The sequence below is a fragment of the Mytilus edulis genome, chromosome 1 (genome assembly GCF_963676685.1).
Source record: "Mytilus edulis chromosome 1, xbMytEdul2.2, whole genome shotgun sequence".
NCBI lineage: Eukaryota > Metazoa > Mollusca > Bivalvia > Mytilida > Mytilidae > Mytilus > Mytilus edulis.
The window spans coordinates 81,851,994-81,876,426 of NC_092344.1; the positions used below are offsets into that span (position 1 = coordinate 81,851,994).

At 33.4% G+C, this 24,433-nt stretch overlaps 1 protein-coding gene across 1 annotated transcript in view; it reads right to left on the reverse strand.

Annotated features, from left to right (window-relative positions):
* The window catches only part of LOC139491909 (uncharacterized), a 52,219-nt gene that overhangs the window by 18,503 nt on the left and 9,283 nt on the right, over positions 1-24,433 (reverse strand). The window lies entirely within an intron of this gene.

Genomic DNA, 24,433 nt, shown 5'->3' on the forward strand with positions numbered 1-24,433 from the left:
TTTTTACTTTCGAACTTTTATATCTGGGCGCCACGATTGAGTCCTGTGTAGACGATGCGCGTTTCTGACGTATTAAATTTTAAACTTGATGCCTTTTGTTAGCTATTATTCATGTGTTTCTTTTTCTAATATGTTCTTCTATTTATTTGTATTGTAGTCCTGTTATGTTATGATGTCATTTTAATGTTATATTTAACATTGCCATTAAAGTGCGAGGTTTGACATGCCACAAAACCAGGTCCAACCCACCATTTTTTTCTTTAAAAATGTCCTGTACCAAGTCAGAAATATGGCCATTGTTATATTATGGTTTGTTTCTGTGTGTGTTACATTTTAACGATGTGTTTCCGTTGGGTCGTTTGTTTTCTCTTATATTTGAGTGTGAATTCACATTACTATAATACGTGTCACGGTACTTTTCTATCCCAAATTCATGTATTTGGTTTTGATGTTATATTTGTTATTCTCATCGGATTTTGTCTAATGCTTAGTCCGTTTCTGTGTGTGTTACATTTTAATGTTGTGTCGTTGTTCTCCTCTTGTATGTAATGCGTTTCCCTCAGTTTTAGTTTGTTACTCCGATTTTGTTTTTGTCCATAGATTTACGAGTTTGAGCAGCGGTATACTACTGTTGCCTTTATTCAAACATAGCTGACGTGCACATACAATGTACGCATAACGTTATACTAAAGAATTTCGGCAGAGTATCCACACAATCTGATAAGAGTAAATACCTTGTAACCATTACCAGCTCTAGTCAATGTTAAATGTTTTGGAAAAGGAAGACAGAAATCATCAGTGTAGAAAGAGTGTAAGTATACTCAAACTAAAACTGTAACGATTCTGTTAAAATTGTCAAAAACGAGTTTGAGGGATTTTAATTATGGATTTTTTTATGCTTACACTTGAAAACCCGATAAAGGTAACTATTTTGAATATGATATGACTGTCATATAAGTGAGAGGTTCCGCGCTATAAAGCCTGGTTCAATCCACCATTTTCTACATTTGAAAATGCCTGTACCAAAGTCAGGAATATGACGATACAATTTTATAGAAAATTTAAAAAAGTAAAAAGGATATACATCATAAAATACCTTTAGAGAAGTTTGAAGAATATTTTAAGAAATGAAATTCAAACCCGGAAATACAACCGCGGGATTTACCAGGCCAAAATGCATGCACTATTTTCGATGAGCTCCATTAACGGAAAAGACGAACAAAAATTAATACGAGACAAATCTACAGGATACGATAATATGATGAACGAGTACATTATTATGAGTAGAAATTTCATTAAACCTGTGTTGCGTAAAATATTTAACTGTCTTTTTACAAATGGAATTTTTCTTGAACTGTGGGTAAAAGTATAAATATCGCTGTATAAAAAGAAGGTGACGTTAATAAGCCTGGAAACTTTCGAGGAATATATCTTGTGTCCCACTTTTGGAAAGCTGTTTACAACTCTCACCAATGCTCGACTTACAAAATGGAGTAGAAACCATGATGTACTATCAGATGCCCTGTTTGACTTCTGACCCGGTTATGGTACAACTGACGACGTATTCACTCTGAATTCTTTAAATTCAAATCTTTGAGATCTGTTGAAAGGTTTTATTGTTGTCTTGTAGACTATAAAACGGCTTTTGATAGTGTCACACATATGAAATTACGGTTACTTACAAACCTGCTCGTGCATTTTTCGTTGTTCTTCAACGAAAATAATTATCTAAGAAACCTGGGACGATCTCATTTCACAAAGGATTTCTATTGTCTACTTATTGTACCTCGAACTTATTTACCCAATGCAGATCTTTAAGTTGAGGTTCAATTTACTTAAAGTTAATCGGGCATGACAAATTAGATACGCCCTCTTAAAATCAGGGGGTCCGATATAGGATCGGGAAAAACACCCAGCAAAATACCTTAATTTACAATTTAAGAATTTGTTTGATTCAAAGTGCTTTTGGTTGCTTAAATATCTCCGATCAATAATCAGGCGGTATTTTGTGGAAATAATTATCTGTCCCGAACAAGGAGATATGTTGGCTGCAAAAGGAATTTATTTATAAAAAAAAGTCCATATCTCATTTACTTATAGTGGCCGTTTTTGATTGTAAATTCATGACGTTTTGTTTATGGCATTCGTCTATCGTGGAGAAAAAAGAGGGAAGGAGGGCTAATACCTTGACTTACGAGTTCGATCATTGTGGTTAAAATCTATTCTATAACGGCATCCGTTTTACCTCTAGCAAACGCTCTGCCTTATTTTAAAAAGTGCCACTCCAAATTTGTAACATTTGCTTCAGATTGATCCACTTTGAATCTAGTCGTGAATATGCATAACATATTTGCCACTTGACACAAAGGATCAATAAATTAATCAGCTTCATTAAGTGATCATAATCATTTGTCCTCAGTTGATTATAGTCTCAAATAGTTTTGCAATTTTTATATATTACATTATTATTTACATTTGAATTTTATGCGTAAATCTTAGCATTTCTTCCCTCATTTTTCTCTTTGTATTTAATCTTTTTTTTTAACATAAAAAAACGTTGTCGTATTACAAATCAGGGGTTACATTGTATAATTTCCAGCAAAACTAATAAGGTAGGGAACAGAACAGAAAAACAATCTTCATTGAGTGGCAATAACTCATATATTGAAGCGTACAACGACGGCTGTCTCGTCTAGGTGACAACATTTGCTATTTCAAGTTTATTTATATCTCAGACTGGTATGATAGTTGTCATAAAAGCAAAAAAAATAAAATGATAAAAAAAGGTTGACAACAATTTATAAAAAGATTCAACTTATTTTAGGCGATTCATTTTTTGATATTGTCTTGCTAATCGATTTTGTTATATTTTTTTCATCTTCTATTGTTCTAGCAAAAGTCACAAAAAATGTTTTTAAAATCAGCCATGCGACTTTTTTGAAAAGATTTAGCTGACCTTTCTTGTTGTTTACACATTTCAATCATTCAACTCGTGCGTAGATCGTCTTTCCTTCTAATGTTTTTAAGGTAAAGATAGCGTGAAATTCTCACTGCACCAGGCATCGGATATACATGTACATTCCTCTTGTATTTTGATCGGACAAAGCTGCGTATTTATATAACCAATAAGCCACACATAACCAAGAGTATACTGTGGGACTGGAGAGATCCAGAGATGTCAATATTTCTATACCCAAGCGAATCATTTGGTTTTGAATAAAAGGAGATAAAAGTATACATTAATGCGACAGCAGCCAAAAGACACAGATAAAGAAAATTATTTAGAGTCAACATTCGGTCTTTTTTTAATAGAAAGATGCTTTTACAGAATAATAAGCCCAAAACCGACCCATGACTAAATTATAGTTATACGGAGTTAATTCTATAATATTTTCCGTCAAATATTATATATCGAAAAGGCACATTAGATTTAATATTATTTACCATCAAAGATATCCCAACAATCAACAGTGTTTGGTTGAACAGTTTCACCTGCCATATTTTAATTTTGATCGGTGAAATTTTAAAAAGTTGTAATATAAACCAGTAAAAGAAAAACACTTCACTGTATAATAAAACGGTAAAATAAATAATGATAATGGATGATGACCAGCGGCAAATAAAATCAATATTCAAGACGATTACATGTAAATATAATAAGAGTATTAACCCCATTTTTTTCTAGACTGACAAGTTGAGTCGTTTTGTTTTTATCGTGTAAGTTCAAAAGATATTAGTTCGCAGGAAGAAAGGTCACCCGAAACGGACACATTTCCGACTCTGAGTCGGCCAGTCTGTGCTCTTACTCTATGATGCGACGTGTTTAGCGTTGAAATAGAATATGAATTAACGTCTTTGTTTGACCCGTTCGGGATTCGAACAAATGACCTTCCGCTCTCCAGGCGAACGTCCCCACACGAGACCAACCAGGAGAGCGGTCGTGATCGGTAGTACAAAATATCATACCAAAAACTAAAGTACAATACACAATACAGTTTCACAGAATTCTCACAGTTACCAAGGCGAGCTAAAGGTACATGTATCTAACCTAAATTGGATGCGTGAAATGATATTGTAAACTACACGTTAACATGGATGATCGACTTCAGGATAGATTGTATGGATTAACGCTCTCGGCAAATTAAAAGCTCTTTCACCTATTATTTGAGTGGTCTGCTTATTGCCAGCTGTTTCAAGTCTTAATTTCTGCCCTTATTCAATAAACCCGCATTTTCCAGTGGTATTTTAAAGTTCACGTCCAACCTCACTCTCGACCTTCTATTGTACGACCTACCTATTGTATTTAAAATTTATGTGTTATAGTCATGAACATGCATGAAATATTTGCTACTGGACCTAAAGCAAACAACAATCAATCAACTTAATTGATTTCTCAAGAAATTGGTGTTTTAGGATTATGTATAAGTTTAAAGAATGTAATTTAGATTTGTATACTGATTTAAATAATGTATTGTGTAAACAAAATATTACGCAGATAGAAGAATTTTTACTTGATAAGTATACAGAAAACTGGCAAAATAGAATATTGACACAAGATGTCGGTAAAAAATTGCGGACTTATAAATTGCTTAAAGACAGTTATGGAAATGAATTATATTTATCTAAAATTTTTATCTAATAGATATAAAAGTGCTTTTGCTAAATCTAGATGAGGAGTAGCTCCGTTGAGAATTGAAACAGGGCGGTATGAAAATAAAAATGTAGACGAAAGAGTGTGTTTTATGTGTAATGATAACATAGAAGACGAAAAACATGTAATACTATCATGTCCTTTATATGCAGATTTGCGCTTTTGTCTATATAGTGAAGCTATGAAATATAATGTAGATTTTAATGATTTGTCTGATGATGATAAATGTGTTTATTTATTTAACATTAATTGTTATGATATGGTTGTTAAAACCTGCTTTGATATTTTAAAGAAGAAATACCTTTTTATTTTCTTTAAATGAAATTATTTTAATAATCGTATGTATTTATACTAGTTTTATATAGAAATTGTTTTACAGTCTCTCATAATTCTTAATAGAATGGTACTTGTATTTCATATTTGTGTATTGTCAGTTTTATATTGTGTATATACTCTGTATGTACTGTATATTTATGTATTGCAAGTAGTGAGACTTTAATAAAATATTGAATCTGAATCTGCTAAATTGTTTTATCATAAATAAATAATTACATGATGTAATACCATTAAATTACCCGTTTTCATTTCAATTTGGTAACTGTTAATGGTATATATTAGTCTGAGTACTGTTTAACTACCATTTAAGTTGAACATTTTTAGACTCGTCCAGGTCAGGGGAACTAGGTTTCTGCAAGTGCTTTTTATGTACTTTTCTTATATTTTTGACGGTTTGTAAGTCAGTAAAAGTTCAATAATTAAGTTAATATTGATATTAACTTATCATTGAACTCTTACTATTACAAAAGAGGGACGAAAGATACCAAAGGGACAGTCAAACTCATAAATTTAAAACAAACTGACAACGCCATGGCTAAAAATGAAAAAGACAAACAGAAAAACAATAGTACACATGACACAACATAGAAAACTAAAGAATAAACAACACGAAAATACAAAGATGTACAAATCCATCACACATGTCTATGGAAGTTCCATTTGAATAATTTACAAAATGTACGACTTATTAGATTAGGTGTAACTGGTAATTATTAAATGTATTAAAATCTATGTATTCAAAACTTAAATGTTGTGTTACATTTGATGGTATTTACTCAAATTTCTTTAATAGTAATGTTGGTTTAATGCAGGGGAATCATTATCCCCATTTGTATACTCATTGTACGTAAATGACATGGAAATAGATCTTTATAGTCAAGGATATTAATCATCTGAGATAAAAATGTTGAACTTGTATGTACTTATGTATGCAGATGACACAGCATTGTTCAGCAAAAATAATGAAGATTTACAAAAGATAGTTGATAATTATTGTTTAAATGTCAATTCTAATTTATTAAGTACAATTTATTTATTAATTACTTTAAAAACAAAAACTGTTATAGTTAGAAACAGAGGTCAAGTTAAAGCAAATGAGAGATGGTATTCAAATGGAACTTCCATAGACATGTGTGATGGATTTGTACATCTTTGTATTTTATTTAGATATAATGGTTATTTCACATATACCCAAACATCATTTGCAAACCAAGGTCGTAAAGCATTATTTAGTTTATAAAGTAAATTGCAGGTTGACTGTTTTAATTTTGAAACTATGCTGCCATTGTTTTACACGTATGCAGCAAGTATTTTGAATAATAGTTGTGATGTTTGGGGAAATCACAAATGTGATGATATTGAAAAAAAAGTAAAATCACAAAAATACTGAAGTTAGAGGAAAATGAATTCGGAAAGTCCATAATCACATGGCAAAATCAAATAACAAAACGTATCAAAAACGAATGGACAAGAACTGTCATATTCCTGACTTGGTACAGGCATTTTCAAATGTAGAAAATGGTGGATTAAACCTGGTTCTATAGCGCTAACCCTCTCACTTTAATGACAGTCTCATCAAATTCCGTTATATTTACATTGATGCGTTAAATAAACAGACACAATAAATAAAACAAGTTCAAATGAACTTATCAAAACTTATGTTAAGGATGAAAGTCACTACTGTTAGTTATTTGGTTTATTGTGAGTTTGAACGATACTTAATGTGAAAAGAAAGATATTGTCGAATGTAAAAATATTGGTTTATTAAAGCTATTATGTACTGATAATACTGTTATGAAGAATTATGGAACGCATCAGCTGCCTTATGATAACAAGAACCATATCATTAAAGGTAAAGATATATCATGAAGAAAATGTTCTATACTATAAAGGCATTTGACTATAATACTCTGTCAATTTGCTATATCACTAAGGTAAATGTTCTATACTATAACGGCATTTGACTATAATACTCTGTCAATTCGCTATATCACTAAGATACATTTATATACTATAACGGCATTTGACTATAATACTCTGTCAATTTGCTATATCACTAAGATAAATGTATATGCTATAAAGGCATTTGACTATAATACTATGTCAATTTGCTATATCACTAAGATACATTTATATACTATAACGGCATTTGACTATAATACTCTGTCAATTTGCTATATCACTAAGATACATTTATATACTATAACGGCATTTGACTATAATACTCTGTCAATTCGCTATATCACTAAGATAAATTTATATACTATAACGGCATTTGACTATTATAATACTCTGTCAATTCGCTATATCACTAAGATAAAGGAGTAGGTCCGGTAAGGGCCGATTTTGGCCTCAATTTTCAAGTTCATCTGACGAAATATTTTAGACACTTTTTAAACACTTAAGGTGGTATGGGTGTCTTCCTCCATCTTGGATTGTAAAAAACAGAGAATCAAAGGTCCAGATTTTCCATCAAGTTAGCAAAATTTGATGCAGGTATGCAGATGTTTAATGTACATTTTCATTTAAAAGTACCAATTTATAAGAATATAACTTCTAAATATTGATATTTTTGCAAATGTTAATTATTTTTGGTTGTTTTTATCTTTTTTAAAAATTGGCATTTTAAGGGGAGATAACTCTAAAAAAGTGCATTTTCTGAAGGATTCTGTATGGAATTTTCCTATTTTGTATTTTAGCTGGAAAAAATGTACGGTGACCCTATCTTTTCTTTTGATATTCTCAAAGCAGTGTCTGAAAGCTATCTTTTCCTGAAGTATTTAACAATTCTATCATTTTGTTTAGTTTCTAATCACAATATGGTGTTTTTCCCTGTATAATCCATACAAAATGTGTCATTTTGTCCCGTCCTGTAGCTTGAGAAAATGCGCGGTGACCTATCATTTTTATTATATTTTTCAACATGTATCAATAGATACAACGTTTTGGCAAAGTATGAACAAATTCTATCATTTTTATTTTAGACTCCCATACCACCTTAAGTGTCTATTTCAATTGATTTAATTAGTGTTTGTGAAAGATTTGAACTGCTTAAGTCATTAAAAACGCTCCGATTCAAGCTTAAATATGAAAAATCTATCAAATTTGCCCAAAATCGTCACTTTTCAGATAGATTTTGTCAAAAATGAAAGTGGCCGCATCCGTGTTCATCCTCAACCTTTATATATATTATGTATTGTCGTCAAATACAACTTGCATTTCAATATTATGAATGAACACGAATGCGGCCACTTTCCTTTTAGACAGAAACCGTCTAAAATTTAACTAAAATGCTAATTTTGTGAAGATTTCAGTAATTTAGCATGACTTTATGATACCAGTTACCCGATATAAGTGCATTGTATTGTCAAAAACAGCCCATATTTATGTAGCAGAATCATTCTACTTTCCAATAAATAGCTTCATGATTACATTATCACAATTTTGTAAAACTGCTATATTTTGGGGCCCAAAAGGGGTCTTACTGAACCTACTCCTTTATATACTATAAAGGCATTTGACTATAATACTCTGTCAATTTGCTATATCACTAAGGTAAATGTATATACTATAAAGGCATTTGACTATAATACTCTGTCAATTTGCTATATCACTAAGATACATTTATATACTATAACGGCATTTGACTATAATACTCTGTCAATTTGCTATATCACTAAGATACATTTATATACTATAACGGCATTTGACTATAATACTCTGTCAATTTGCTATATCACTAAGATAAATGTATATGCTATAAAGGCATTTGACTATAATACTCTGTCAGTTTGCTATATCACTAAGATACATTTATATACTATAACGGCATTTGACTATATTACTCTGTCAATTTGCTATATCACTAAGGTAAATGTATTACCTTGTAAACATCAAAGGAATGCTAATCCAATTCCATCATCAGGTGGAGTCCTCCTTCCTTGGCTGTTTCGGCGCTATTCCACAACAACCTCCAGAGGTGCGCCGGCTCAGGTGATCAATCTGAACTTGGAACTGGATGGCCTACACGGCTCCGATGTCTCAGCTGATGTCATTGCTTTTCTTCTGTAACTGAATGCTGTTCTGTATATCTATATCTGTCCATTATCTACACAATAACTGTTCATTGTTCTATCACTTTGCACTTTTCCACACTTCGTCTCTTTTCCTCCAAATCCATTGTGATGCCACTTCTGCTTCTCTACACACTTCTGTAATCATTTTCTTCCTCTCTGCTCCTACCACTCCCAAGGTCCTAAGTGCCCGCCACATTGACTGTCCTGCAAAGCCTCTGCATCCGACTTCTATTGCCATACACCACGTCCTCCATCCCCGCTGTTTGCAATCCTCTACTAGCTGCTGGTATTTTGCCATCTTTCTTTCATAAGCTTCCTCTATTCTGTATTCCCATGGGACTGTTAGTTCCAGCAAGACCGCCTGCCTAGTTCCCTGTGACCAAATGACTATATCTGGTCTTAGCGATGTTGCTGCTATTTCTGCTGGGAAACTCATTCGTTGATGTATGTCTGCTGTCATCTGCCAGTCTGATGCTGTTCCAAGTATCCCTAAACCTTCTGCCTGGTTGTCTTTCTTTTCTCCAGCCCTCACAAAATTTACAAATGTGATGTTCTTCTGCATCTTTCTCTTCTTTCTCCTGGTGGTATCCAACTTTGCTGCTATTGTTTTCAATACACTGTCATGCCTCCATGTATATCTTCCATCTTTCAGTGCGACTGGACATGCTGACAACACATGCTGTAGAGATGCTGGTTTGTCTTTGCATAAGGTGCATGTTGGGTCTTCTATCAACCCCCAGGTATAGAGGTTTGATGGGCCTGGTAAAACATCATACACTGATCTTAGGAGAAAACTCAATCAGTATCCCTCCATACTCCAAATCTCGCTTCAGGTCAAAGCCCTGCTTCTAGCTCCTTGCCAATTCAACCAACTACCCTGTTGTTTCATTCCTACTGCCTTAACATTCCTACTCTCTTCTTCCATCTGTCGTATTTCCTGTTGCACCAGTTCCCTCCGTCCCTTCTCATTTGCTGTATCCCACCTTGGTTTTGTTGTCATACCAAATCCTTGTCTACCAACTGCTGTTACACCAACGATGACACTGTGCTTTAGTCTGGTCTCCTCAGCTTCCTTAACTGCTTCCTCTGCTTTCCATTTTCTTCCTGTCCTGATCTTTACTTTGGCTCCTCTCACTTTAGCATCTTTGCTGTCTCTCAAAGTCATAACCTGTCTTGTCTTTGTAACTTTATACTCTTCTGTCAATGCCTTCATTGGTAATTGTAGCTTTGTTCCTGTGCTGTACAATCCAATGCTGCTGAAACTTCTTGGCACACCCAACCATCTTCTTAGGCATGCACTGATCTTTCTCTCTAAGGCCTCCACTTTGGACAATGGGAACTCGTAAACTAGTAATGGCCACAATATCCTTGGTAAGACCCCATGTTGATATATCCAGGCCTTATATCTTCCTGGGAGCCCACTTTTGTCTATCTTCGTCAGCCATTCTACCAATTGCACTTGAACTTCACCCATGTTTACCATATCTGCTAGTGTTGCATCAAACTTTTTTCCTAGGCATTTCACTGGTTTCTCTCCAACTGTTGGTATCTTTTCACCTGCTAACTCAAATGTCTCATCTTGCACTTTGCCTTTCCTCACTATCAAACTTCTAGATTTACTTGGTTTGAACTTCATTCTGGCCCACTTAATCATCCTTTCCAATTCCTCTAAAGTCCATCTTTCCTCTATGACTGTTTTTGCTGTCACTGTCATATCATCCATAAAAGCTCTTACTGGTTGTTGCCTGACCCCTGATGACAATAATGGTCCTCTACTTGGTTTTTCTACTGATTTTACAATTAAGTTCATTGCTGCTGCAAACAGGACTACTGATACTGTACACCCCGTTAGTATTCCAACTTCAAGTCTCTGCCAAGCTGTGGTGAAGTCTCCAGCTGTGAACCTCATTTCAATCTTGTCAAAATACTCTCGCAGCATAGTTCTGATAGTTGTTGGAACATGATACCTCTCCAATGTCAGGTCTACTAGTTTGTGAGGTATGGACCCATAAGCATTAGCCAGATCGAGCCAAAACACTGCTAAGTCCCTTTTCTTCTCCTTTGCTTCTCTTAAAATCTGTGTTATAACGCTGGTGTGTTCGATGCAACCAGATACTTCAGGCATGCCTCCTTTCTGGACTGCGATATCTATATATTCGTTGCCAAGCAGGTACCTCGTCGTTCTCCTTGCTAAAACTGCCAGGAATATCTTCCCCTCAATGTTCAATAGGGAGATGGTTCTAAACTGTTCAACTTTCCTGGAGTTCTCTTCTTTTGGTATAAAACATCCTTCTGCCTTGTACCATGACTCTGTCATCTTTCTCCTTCTCCAAATTACTTTTAATAGCTTCCACAACCTTCTGATCAATCTGGGACAGTTCTTATATACCCTATATGAAATACCATTTGGTCCTGGTGCTGACCCTGCTCTTGCTTTTCTCACTACGTCCTGCACTTCTTGGAACTTCAGGTCTGACTCATCAAACTGTTCTTTTGGCTCCTCTGGTGTTAACAATTTCTCACATTCTTCCAGGTCTTCTCCTCGTCTCTCATCACTGTGGGTCTTACTGAGATGTTCTTCCACTTCTTCCCTCGAGTTTTCCAGTTTACCAGATCCTCTCGCTCCAAATAATCGCTTCATATACTGAAATGGGTTTGCTGTAAATGTTGCTCTCACCTTTGCCTTTTTCTTTCTATCTCTTCTATGAGTTTCTGCTCTTGTAAGTGTCTTAAGTTTCTCCATAGTTTCCTTTCTTAACTGCTGTAATGGTAATCTTTCATTCTCATTGGCGACTTTGTACCTCTTCTTTAACCTTCTCAAGTCTCCTCTCAATTCCTTGATCTTCTTCTGTCTCCGGTTACTATGACCTTGTTTTGTTGGTTGTTTCCCTTGTGGTACCACTCCAAATCTGTCCTTTCCTACGCAATAAATAATGGACGTCATTGCTGTTATCTTTCTGTCTACACTGCCTGCTAATGTTGCCTCTAAGATGTTTTCCAAATCTTCGTCAAGAGCTTTCCAAGCTGCTTTGTCTGCATTAGTTGGCCATTTGATCTTCTCTTTGCGTGGCTCATTCTCTTCTCTACGGGTTGTTGGTTCTATCCTGTCTTCTCTACGGACTGTTGTTTCTATCCCGTCTTCTCTATGGACTGTTGGTTATATCCTCTCTATCTCTTCTGCCTCGTCAAGTTGTTCTACCTCTGTAGGCTGTTCCTCGTGCTCATCCTCACCCTGGGTCACAGGGAGGCTATCATCACTGTGGTTTGCTTCCTGGATGGTCTCCTCCTCCGTCTGACCAGATCTCTCTGTGCGTTGATTGCCAGAATGGGGTTGCACACATTTCATTCTGCTTTGATGGATCTTCAAACCTCTAGAATTCTTACAGACTTTACCACAAAAACATTTACATCCGTTGTTCTGGTTCGTTGTCCTATATCACTAAGATACATTTATATACTATAACGGCATTTGACTATAATACTCTGTCAATTCGCTATATCATTAAGATAAATCTATATACTATAACAGCATTTGACTTTAATACTCTGTCAATTCGCTATATCATTCAGATAAATTTTTATACTATAACGGCATTTGACTATAATACTCTTTCAATTTGCTATATCACTAAGATAAATTTATATACTATAACGGCATTTGACTTTAATACTCTGTCAATTCGCTATATCATTCAGATAAATTTATATACTATAACGGCATTTGACTATAATACTCTTTCAATTTGCTATATCACTAAGATAAATTTATATACTATAACGGCATTTGACTATAATACTCTGTCAATTTGCTATATCACTAAGATAAATTAATATACTATCAGTCGACTCTCGTTATGTCGAAGTCAGCCGGACCAGAGAAATATTTCGAGATACACGTAGTTCGACTCAAACGAACACCGGAAGTTCGACAATCTAAGGGACACAACTCTTGCATAGCTTGGTAAAGCTAAAATAAATCCGGGTGAATATGGCAAGGGGATCAATATTCTAGTATTCAGATCGATATATTTGTATGTCACAGTCTTTTATTATTATAATGACATTATTTTTACTTATTCAATTGTTTCAATTAAATCAAAATCCAAGAGAGTACATTTTTTTTTGTTGTAATTTCCAATCGATAGTTTCGTTATTCAGGTCGGTTATAGCTGACAAAATTGTTTATTCTCGGATACTAGAGATTTAAGAAAATTTCTATTCATTTTGTTTTATCTCACCATTTCTTTTCAAAAGAAAATATAACAAGATTAAAGACGCCGTTTGAGTAGTTTTTATGTGATCATCAACGGAAGCCATACTCCTCACTTTATACACACCCAAGCGTATTAGTGTAAATCACAAATTAATTGTTTTGTAAACATTTTAAATACTTTTTCATGAACATTAACAATGTATCACTAATTATTTATAAAAATTCTATAAAGGATAATATTAGGTAAACACTCATGGAAATAGCATGTCATAAATCAATACAGTGGTCAGTGACCGGAAATCTAATTACACGTGTATTGTCAGATTAACTCTTCAATCCATTTAAATCCCTGAGGTCATGTTTTGACATATGTGTATTAGTTCGAGATAAAAAATGAATTTTAAATGCTTTTGTTTATCTTGGGACCGTAAATTTAGTTCGACTCAACCGAAATTTCGACTTATCCAATTTCGACTCATCAGGAGTCGAATTACATACTTTTGTATGGAATAAAGTTCGGGACCACGTGAAAACTTCGACTCATCCGAAATTTCGAGTCAACCGAGTTCGAGACAACGAGAGTTAACTGTATATACAGACACTTTGATACAACAGGTAGTTAACTTTTCATATTATTCTGTCATTTCACTTTGTGATGAAGATAATATTTCATACTATGGAGACATCGTGGTATAACATGGAGCTACATTTTCATATTGATTTGTCATTTTAATCAACTATTATGTGATATTGCTACGTCATAATGATACATTTCAAGCTATAAAGACATTGTAATATAGCATAAAGCAATTTTTCATACTACTTTGTCACCTCAGTATGTTATAACAATACATTTGTATACTATACAATCATCTCGATATAGCATGGAACAGTTTGTCATACTATTATGTCATAAACTATCTTATAACGACAAATTTTAATATCAAACTAATAATTCTTATATCACGAGGTGTCATCGATATACCAGTAGACTATTTCATTACGCTATAAGACCATTTCACCATAACACAAGACCATAAGACAAATCTATCAATAGCGGCGAAAATTCACCGCGAAATTCATCAGCAACATCGATTGTAAAAGTAAAAAAAAAAGACCGTGAAGAAAATTGTTTTGCGGACCCTATGAAATCGCTTTCATGATGAATGAATTTATCGACTTTAGCGATGCGGAGCTGAAAAGACACGATGGGCGACACATACAGTAATAATATAATAAATTTTTTTTTTTAAAGAGGGTAACTCAAGCCACGAATTTCGTTACCACAAATGTCTTCAAACTTTTGCTCTTCCATAGATATAATAAAGATTTTTGAAGTTTGGTTGTGCCTTTAGAAACTTATTTCAACGGGTTAGCACATCCTCATCTTTACGGATGTTGTTTACCGTGCCTTGAAATTTAGAAACGATTCTGGTAAACTTATCGATCCTTTAAATACTAGTAAACCAATTCAAAACTGTAATTTGATCGATAAATATTGTTTTTTTTATCGGTATTAATAATGATTTTGTTATCAGTAAAATTAAAAGCAAACTAAATATTTCTATAAAGTTATATACATATAAACATTCATGGATCTACAATCTGTCGATACCTGTATCATGGCATTGTACAAGGTCATGTTTTCTCTGACTGTGTATGACGTCTTTACACCGACTAAATCCATTGGATGTTGGATGTGTACTGATTGATAATTTAGTCTAAGATGCATGATTTTTTTTATTAGTTGTTAGTGACTTTTGACCTAGCTCTCAGTAACTACGAGTACTCTCAGATCTTTGCTTAGCGTCTTTTTGTTGTTGGGGTGTACAAGTACCCGGCCAAGTCCACTTGTATTTGTAGTATTTGTATTTCTTCAATCCATCTAATGAGTTAAGACTTTTTCAACTGATTTTTTTTATAATTCGTTCTTATATTGTAGTGAATTGTACTGTTATAGCACTGTCCAAGATGGAAGGTTGAGATCCCGCTAACATGTTTAACCGTGCCATATGTTTTATGTTTGTTTCTGTCCCAAGTCAGGGGCCAGCATTTCAGTAGTTGTCGCTTGTTTATGTGTTACATATTTATTTTTCGTTCATTTTATTTGTACATAAATTGGGCCGTTAGTTTTCTCGTTTGAATTGTTTTACATTGTCATTTTGACCATTTCTGCGTTTTTATATCTGACTATGCGGTATGTGATTTGCTCATTGTTGAAGGCCGTACGGTGACCTATAATTTCTGTGTTATTTGGTCTCTAGTGGAAAGTTGTCTCATTGACAATCACACCACATCTCCGACTTCTTTATATCAGATAGTTACAATAAGCGAATCTTCCCTGAGGCCCTCACATACAAGTTACTATACAATCAAACTCAGATATTTACACATAGTTAATTTACAGGCTGGTATCCCTAAAAAATAAACAAACTAAAAAATGAATAACTTACAAGCTTAAAACAAAAAGATGACCTATATTCTTTTCCCCAAATTTTAACATGAAAGCAACCTGTACTTTTTAGATAGTTAACTTTAAGCACGTGTTTGTAAATTATTGACAGGTACGGTGCAAAATGTATAAAAGTGTTCCAACTTTCTCCGTACTCAATACAATTTAGCTGTATTTTTTTATATTAGTATTAACAAAAAGCTGAGAGCCAGATTGGTATATGTTTAAAATGACAGTATTGTTAAAATCATAATGATCTGTAGAATGAAGTAAACAAATCAATGCTGAAAGTTGATGAATCTTTACTTTTCTATTTATTTTACGAATTTATCTAGCGTTTTATAGATACCTTCGGGTCAAAGAGGGAGGGGTGCATTTCAATACTAAATTGATAGGGGTGCCGTTGGGGTTCCGGTACCTTACCCTTTTCGTAAAATTAAGATTCTTAAAATGCATAATATTTCAAAATTTGTGTCAAAATTCGCGCATGCGAAAGTGTGATTTTTTTCCATTTGGGTTTGGTTTCATAAGGTGTGTTGAAAAATTGACTACCAAAGTGACAAGAGGGAACACTTGAGGACAGAAACACAGCCATGAACACCCAGATTTTTGACTTTTTATTGAACAAGAAATGACATTTATTTTTAATCTTATATATTTCTGATATTTTCGCCTACCTCTTCTGTTGTTCAGGTCGCTTTTACACTTTCTCTAATGTTAATGGATTTGTGCTGTCACCAGAAAAAAATAATTAATAATCAACTTGAAATGTTACTTATTATATACGTGTCAGTGCAGTTAAGCAGGGAGAGCTTGTCTGATACGAGTAGGAAAAATGCGTCCTGGAAGGATGAAATGTCGTCTTTGCAGACTGCTTTTTGTGCACTTGAAACGTATAAAATTCAACTGTAAGCATGTATGCCTTGTATGAAACATTCTCATATTCAAACCACCATAACTTACTCCTGTTCCGATATGAATGTAATATTTGTTACTGGACCATAAACACTAGCTCATCATTTTCATCCATTTTTGTTTCAATTAACAATCCAGTCTAAAACTTAAAATTCAACGGGATATAGTATATATATATATTTCTCATCGATGTTTAGTATTATATATTTGTTTAACTTTTATTTTGTTTCGTTTATTTTAGTTTTTTTCGTTCGTTTCTATTTTGTTTCAACTTTTACAGGTTCTCGATAGTATCGTTCCGATCTGATGTTGGTGCGGGGATTGTCGTTCGGTTTGGGTACGTAAATCAAAGATTAACACAAAGACCCATTAGTGGCTTTCGGTTATTGGCTGCTCTATGGTCGGGTTGTTGTCTCGGACACATTCCCTATTTTCATCCTCAATTTTATTTAAGCTGAAAAAGGTTTCATTTTTTCAACTTAATAGTATGTGAATAGGTAGATATTATCAGAAATATATGATATGACACAAAAAAGTTCCCATTACTTGTTATTTAAAAAGCACGGTATTTTTTCACAGCCGAAATTGCATGGCTATGTTTCTATCACAAATAGTCCCTCTTCGACACTTTGGTAGTCATTTTTTTAACACACCAGATAAAACCAACCAAAATGTAAAAAGGTTACACTTTCACATACGCAAATGTTTAAATGCTATACATTTGAAAAACCATGATTATACGGAAAGGGTAGCGTACACGAACCCCAGCGGCACCCCTTATTAATTGAGTATTGAAGTGCCACCCACCCCCTTTCTGGTCCGACGATGTCTTTGTAAAACGCTAGGAAAATTCGTAAAATGTAGATAGAAAAGTAAAGATTAATCGACTTTCAGCATTGATTTGTTTACTTCATTTTTTTACAGATCATAATGATTCAACAATAATGTCATTTCAAACATCTACCGATCTGGACTATCTCTCAGCTTTTAGTTAATAATAATATTCAAGAATACGGCTAAATTATTATGGGTACAGGGGAAATTGGTACAAGTTCCCTGTATAAGCAACCATTTTTTTTCAACAAAAAAGCCCCCACCCCCTCCAGTCCCCCTGGATCCGACTATCATGGCAAATGCAACATTAGAGTCGATTAATTCCTTCATCTTGAAAGCGATTCCATAAGGTCCGCTAAACGATTTCCTTCACGGTCTTTTTTTTATAATTAGAATCGACATAATAGTATGACAAAATTGTTCCATGTTATATCAAGGTGATTGTATAGTATACAAATGTATTGTTATAATATACTGATGTGACAAAGAAGTATGATAAAGTTGCTTAATGTTATATTATAATGTCTTTATAGTTTGAAATGTATCTTTATAACGTAGCAATATCACAAAATAGTTTATTAAAATGACAAATCAATATGAAAATGTAGCTCAATGTTATATCAAGATGTCTCCATAGTATGAAATATTATCTTCATAACAAAGTGAAATGACAGAATAATATGAAAAGCTAACTACATGTTGTATCAAAGTGTCTGTATGTAGTATATTAATTTATCTTAGTGATATAGCAAATTGACAGAGTATTATAGTCAAATGCCGTTATAGTATATAAATTTACCTTAGTGATATAGCGAATTGACAGAGTATTATAGTCAAATTCCGTTATAATATATAAATGTATCTCAGTGATATAGCGAATTGACAGAGTACTATAGTCAAATGCCGTTATAGTATATAAATTTATCTTAGTGATATAGCGAATTGACAGAGTTTTATAGTCAAATTCCGTTATAGTATATAAATGTATCTTAGGGATATAGCGAACTAACAGAGTAGTATAGTCAAATGCCGTTATAGTATATACATTTATCTTAGTGGTATAGCAAATTAACAGAGTATTATCGTCAAATGCCGTTATAGTATATAAATTTACCTTAGCGAATTAACAGAGTATTATCGTCAAATGCCGTTATAGTATATAAATGTATCTTAGTGATATGGCGAACTAACAGAGTATTATAGTTAAATGCCGTTATAGTATATAAATGTATCTTAGTGATATAGCAAATTGACAGAGTATTATAGTCAAATGCCGTTATAGTATATACATTTACCTTAGTGATATAGCGAATTAACAGAGTATTATCGTCAAATGCCGTTATAATATATAAATATATCTTAGTGATATAGCAAATTGACAGAGTATTATAGTCAAATGCCGTTATAGTATATACATTTACCTTAGTGATATAGCGAATTAACAGAGTATTATAGTCAAATGCCGTTATAATATATAAATATATCTTAGTGATATAGCAAATTGACAGAGTATTATAGTCAAATGCCGTTATAGTATATACATTTACCTTAGTGATATAGCGAATTAACAGAGTATTATCGTCAAATGCCGTTATAATATATAAATATATCTTAGTGATATAGCAAATTGACAGAGTATTATAGTCAAATACCGTTACATTTACCTTAGTGATATAGCGAATTAACAGAGTATTATAGTCAAATGCCGTTATTACTATACTATATATAAAAATATTAATTTTCGCGAACCATTTAGGTCACGGAAATTCCAAAATATGGCATCAGTAAGGAGAGTTGTGCAAATAATGTGAATACACAGAACCCCCATCCAAATTATCTTTAGCTAAAAGTATTCATCATTTTCTATTTTATATGTACCAGCAACATTCCATTTTTCTATAATTTCGATTGAAATATTCCAAAATCTGAGTTAAAATCGATCGAATGCCCCAAATAAACATTGTCTGATTGGTTGAAGTACTGTGGCGTCAATGATTAGCATAATAAGCCTCGATGTAAAGAATAAGCCTCGATGTAAAGCACACGCTTCACATGAATAAGGAGAGTTTTACAAATAATGTGAATACACAGATCCTCCATCCTATTTATATTTTTCTGGAAATGTTGCAGTGTTCATCATTTCTGTTTTGATTCTGCTCACAACATTCCATTTTTTCTATAATTCCGATTTAAATATGTGGAACCCGCAATAAAAATAGATGGCCTCAATGATCTAATAGCAACGCAAAAAATTCCGTTACCCTGAGTGAGGGTTTGGATGGGGTTAAATGATTAAAGAATAATGCCCTTAAAAAATGAATATTAGAGAATAATGGGCCAAAAAATAGAAGATTAGAGAAAAGAAAGGTTCATTTTTGGAAGATTAGAGAAAAAAGGGGTTAATTTTTTAAAGATTAGAGAAAAAAGGGGTGAAAATTAAATGTTTACAGAATAACAGACCCCCTCATCCAGACCCTCCTGAGTTCTACGATGTTACATTAGACTGGGATCCGGCCCAATCTAGCTGCGCGTCGTAAGGTCAAGATTAGCCAGGATCCCAGTCTAAATTATGTTACATAAACCCAAAACCATATCACACAATTACAGAACTTTGCGCTCAAATGTAATTCTTGGGGAAGTATACGGGTAACTTCGTTTACGAAAATTTATACACACTTTATCATTAACATATTACCTGGCTTTTGCATATTCACTATTTTTTATTCTGAACTGTAGTCGAATTCAATTCTATACATTTTTTTTTACATGAAGCAATAGGAGTAAGAATATTTATTTAGCGCCAATTTAACCAGCATCACAACAAAATTATTTACCGGTATTTTTGTGAAATTTCAGTTCTATAGGTTATCAATTAGAGAAATGTTGGCAAGTATTACTTATTTATGTTAAGGTTCTACTGATGTGATTCTCTAGACCTTTTTGACGGTCCGTTTTATCCCTTTTATCTCAATACTATCTCCGATGACAGGAATGTCAACTCGACCTATTCGTGTCGAAAGTGAAAATCCACTCTATTTGATGAAATAATTTCTTCTTCAACGGTTCATGCATTATTTTTGTATTATTTGATAACCAATCACATTCACGTTGCATGTTTGCATGAAAATGGTTATGTACATGTATTAGTGAAGTGTAAGGGCGATGCAGCATGCGAGGTCAGTGCGCGATCACGTGACATTATTATATGTAAACAAACATGCTCCCCGTGTAACACGTGTCTGAATTATCCTTTTAAAGTGTTATGAATCTTTCAATCACTATTTTATGATATTTTTCTTTTTGTTTTTAGGTTTGCATATCAGTAGTCCAAGTGAATTAGAAATAGTTCCGAGTTGTGTGTGTGGTTTTTTTTTAATAGTCTATAGAATTAGAAGGTAAGTCTACATAAGTTATATTTACATGTAACTAAAGTCTAAAAAGATGACTCCACTTTCCCTCTATATTTAAAACCCGCTTACCAATTTAAACAGCATTTGCTCCCCTTGAAAGCTAATTTGCCCCTTCCCCGTCATTTCCCTTTAAATTTGCTCAAAAGTCATACTTATAGTCCATTTACATTAACGGCTGATTTGTGATTTTACCAAATTTTCATATTGAACACATTTGACCATTCAGTATGAGTTCCCATGTTTTTTTGTCTTATATGAAGGAGGTTTTAGGTCATCTTTTTCTAAACACCTTATTGCTATTTGTCTGTCTGGATTGTTAAAACCACAAAATCAGATAGTGATGAATATGCAAGTTTTCAACAATCCCGGAAATTACACTATTTAATTATCGCTATTTAGTCCAATCTGGGAAAAACAGTAATACACTGTATGTACAACTTTCTGTTTGGGTCATGCGACTGAAAATAAAGGTTTTTTACTAGAGAGCTGAGGGAGGAAAAACTTTAGAAAGTGATCATCAAGAAACTTTAATAGTTAATAATCCACTATTTTTCGAATTTGAAAATTGAAGTAAAAAATTATTTTGTTTTAAGTATTTACAAAAAGTTAAAACGGGTCTCATTAAAAAGTATTGTGCATGGTGAATTGTTTCAACGGCCCCCAGATAGCTTCAACTGGATGAAAAAGTTGTGTAATTTTAGAATTCATCCGGTATGGAATAAATAGCGATAAGGTGTATTGACATCCACGAAAAAATATAGGAAGTAAGATACATGTAACTCCCCTTTAGGTTTTGATAAATATTGGATATGACATTAAGAAGTTATAAAACTGTATTCTTTGAATATGTTTCTAGCGTAACATGCACGCTTAGTACTGCTTTTTATACGTCCGTCAAAGACGGGACCTATTATGGTATACAAATGTCAGGTGTCCGTCTGTCTGTCCAGCGTAAACATGTGGCACCGTAACTTGAGAACGACTTATCCAAATTTCATGAAACTTAATATAGATGTTTCTTATGATGGTCACATGATCTGTATACTTTTTGGTGAAAATAAGATTAAAACTTTTTGAGTTACGGCACATTGTAACTTAAACAGGGGGGTGTTTTTTTCACATGTCACACCGTATCTCAAAAACAATTCTTGATTATGGCTTAAAACTTTAAACACTTCTTAGTTACATTAATCTAAATATCTGTATACTTTTTGGTGATGATTCAAAATTTCATATTTGAGTTATTAAGTATTTATCATGTTTTTTCCAAGTCCGGATCCATAAATAGTTTCAAAAACCAGAAGTGTGCCATTTGGCCACAGACCACAATTAATTTCTCTATCATTTCTTTAGAACATTTTGTATCATTAAAAAAATTGCACCATGCACTTTTGTCAATTTTTTTGTGTGTCTTATGTATAGCACTAGTCCAAAAATATATCCAAAATTCAGAAAGATTGAAGCAATTACTTTTACAAATTTAGCCAATATACATCCATACCCCTATGGACAAGTCAAGAGATGTTCCGAAAACTGTAAATATGACCTTTTTGCACTTGGCCTAATCACTCATTCCATATCAAAATGAGTTTAAATACAACATCCAAAAAATTATTTTACCTCTCATCTTTCATTTCCACCCAATAAAATCTAAGAAATGAGTGGGGAAGGGAAAGAAAAAAAATTAAGGAAAAATACACTCTAATTAAAAGGAACTACATTCGTGAACAACGAAAAGCGGGGTCATTAATTGTGGTCTTGGGCCATTTGCAATGTTTTTGAAGCACCTGCTGTGCAAATTTCTTGGATTTTAATCTATTTGGAATACCTTTTGACATTAATAAAATGTTTTACTGGCTTTCTATGCAAGAGGAAGCAAGAGAGAAAAAATATTATGTCATTTATCAGAAGCCTGTGTCAAAAACAGGGTCGGTTGATAATTATTATTGTTTTTTTTTTTTTGAAAGATCCAATAAAAAAGTTAGGGTCGGGGCTAAAAAACAGGGTCGGTCAGGTTACCTGAAACACAGATTTTTTTTTTCTCGGCCCAAGGAGAGTTGTTAAAATAATGTGAATACACAGAACCCCCATCCAATTACAGTTATTTTTGGAAAACAAATAGTGTGATTTGTCAAATTCAGCTGATTTTTTAATCGTCTTGAAAAAAGTGTACATTTTATGAGGGGGGATAATCCCGAGCTTAAAAACACCCGATCCCGGAGTCCCGATAACGGTCCTATCCCCCCTCTTTTATTGTCATGTCTAAGAATTACTGTTTAATCTTCATTTGGCAAGAATACTTCAATAAGATACCCCCATACATGTATATGGACAGATCATATGTTATCCTCTGTCATTTGAAATTGTGATGCCAGAATGCATTCCCCCCCCCCCCCCTTCTTCATAACCACCATCTTGACCATCTTTTCTTGACCATCTTAAATGAAAAAGTTTAGACGGTAAACTATGCTTGAAACACGTGTCACTCAAACGACTTTAAAGTAGTCTCCCTGATCAATTACTTACATCAAAGTCAAAGGATAATTCAAGTTTTAAATCGGAGATTTTTCTTGCCCTTTAACATTTATTGTCACAACAACAACTTTCTTTTCTAAACTATCTTTACATGGAGAGGAGACGTCAAAAGAGTTCTTCAAACACATGAGTTGAAAAGTGGTAAATAACTCCTGTATGTGACATTTAGTGGAAGTCATTCAACCATATCATTTTGACAAACAATTCAATCAACACCTTTATTAATTAGTCCTTTGTTGTCGATAGCTGTAAATTGCAATCAGCTGATAATTGATTTTCTGTCAAAATCTTAATGAGGCCAAGGTGAATTCCGAGTATTGTCTGATAAGTTAAAGTCTGAGAAACTCGAAAAAAGTAAATAAACAAGAAGGAGGAAAATAAATCTTTCTATATATTTCTTTCGCCAAATTCTTAAGCAAATGACGAATTTTCATCGCCACAAGTATTATTTTTTCGCAAATTGGGAAAAATGGCGACGGCCAGCGGAAACCCTGTGTGAGGACACCCTATAAAGCTTGTGCTCGTGTTGTGCTAAAACATTTTTAGTATGCTGAAAAATACCAACATTAGAAAAATAAACAAATAATTGATATTGTAAAATATCATTGGTTGAAGAGCCAATGATTTACATACATGTATATACATAAATATATCAACCATAAAATACAACTGAATTAATTTACACCACAACTTTTGGAAAAAACCTTTATGTCTATCATGTATATAACTTATCTCATTCTAGTCCATTCAACTGACAGAATCAGTGTAAATTTCATGAATTCTTTAATATCATTATACATGTATAATCATGGACTATTCTTTTATATAGCAATATCTGTTAGCCATTTAGAGGTCTTTTGCATTTAAAGTTCAGTTTAAGTGGGCTTATTTTGGGAAAACGAAGTCAATTTCCAGATCATAGTTTACATTTTCTTTATATTTTGCTGTGTCAAGATAACCTCAATATCAAGGACAATATATAGACCCAAAAACCGTTTATCACATTCTACA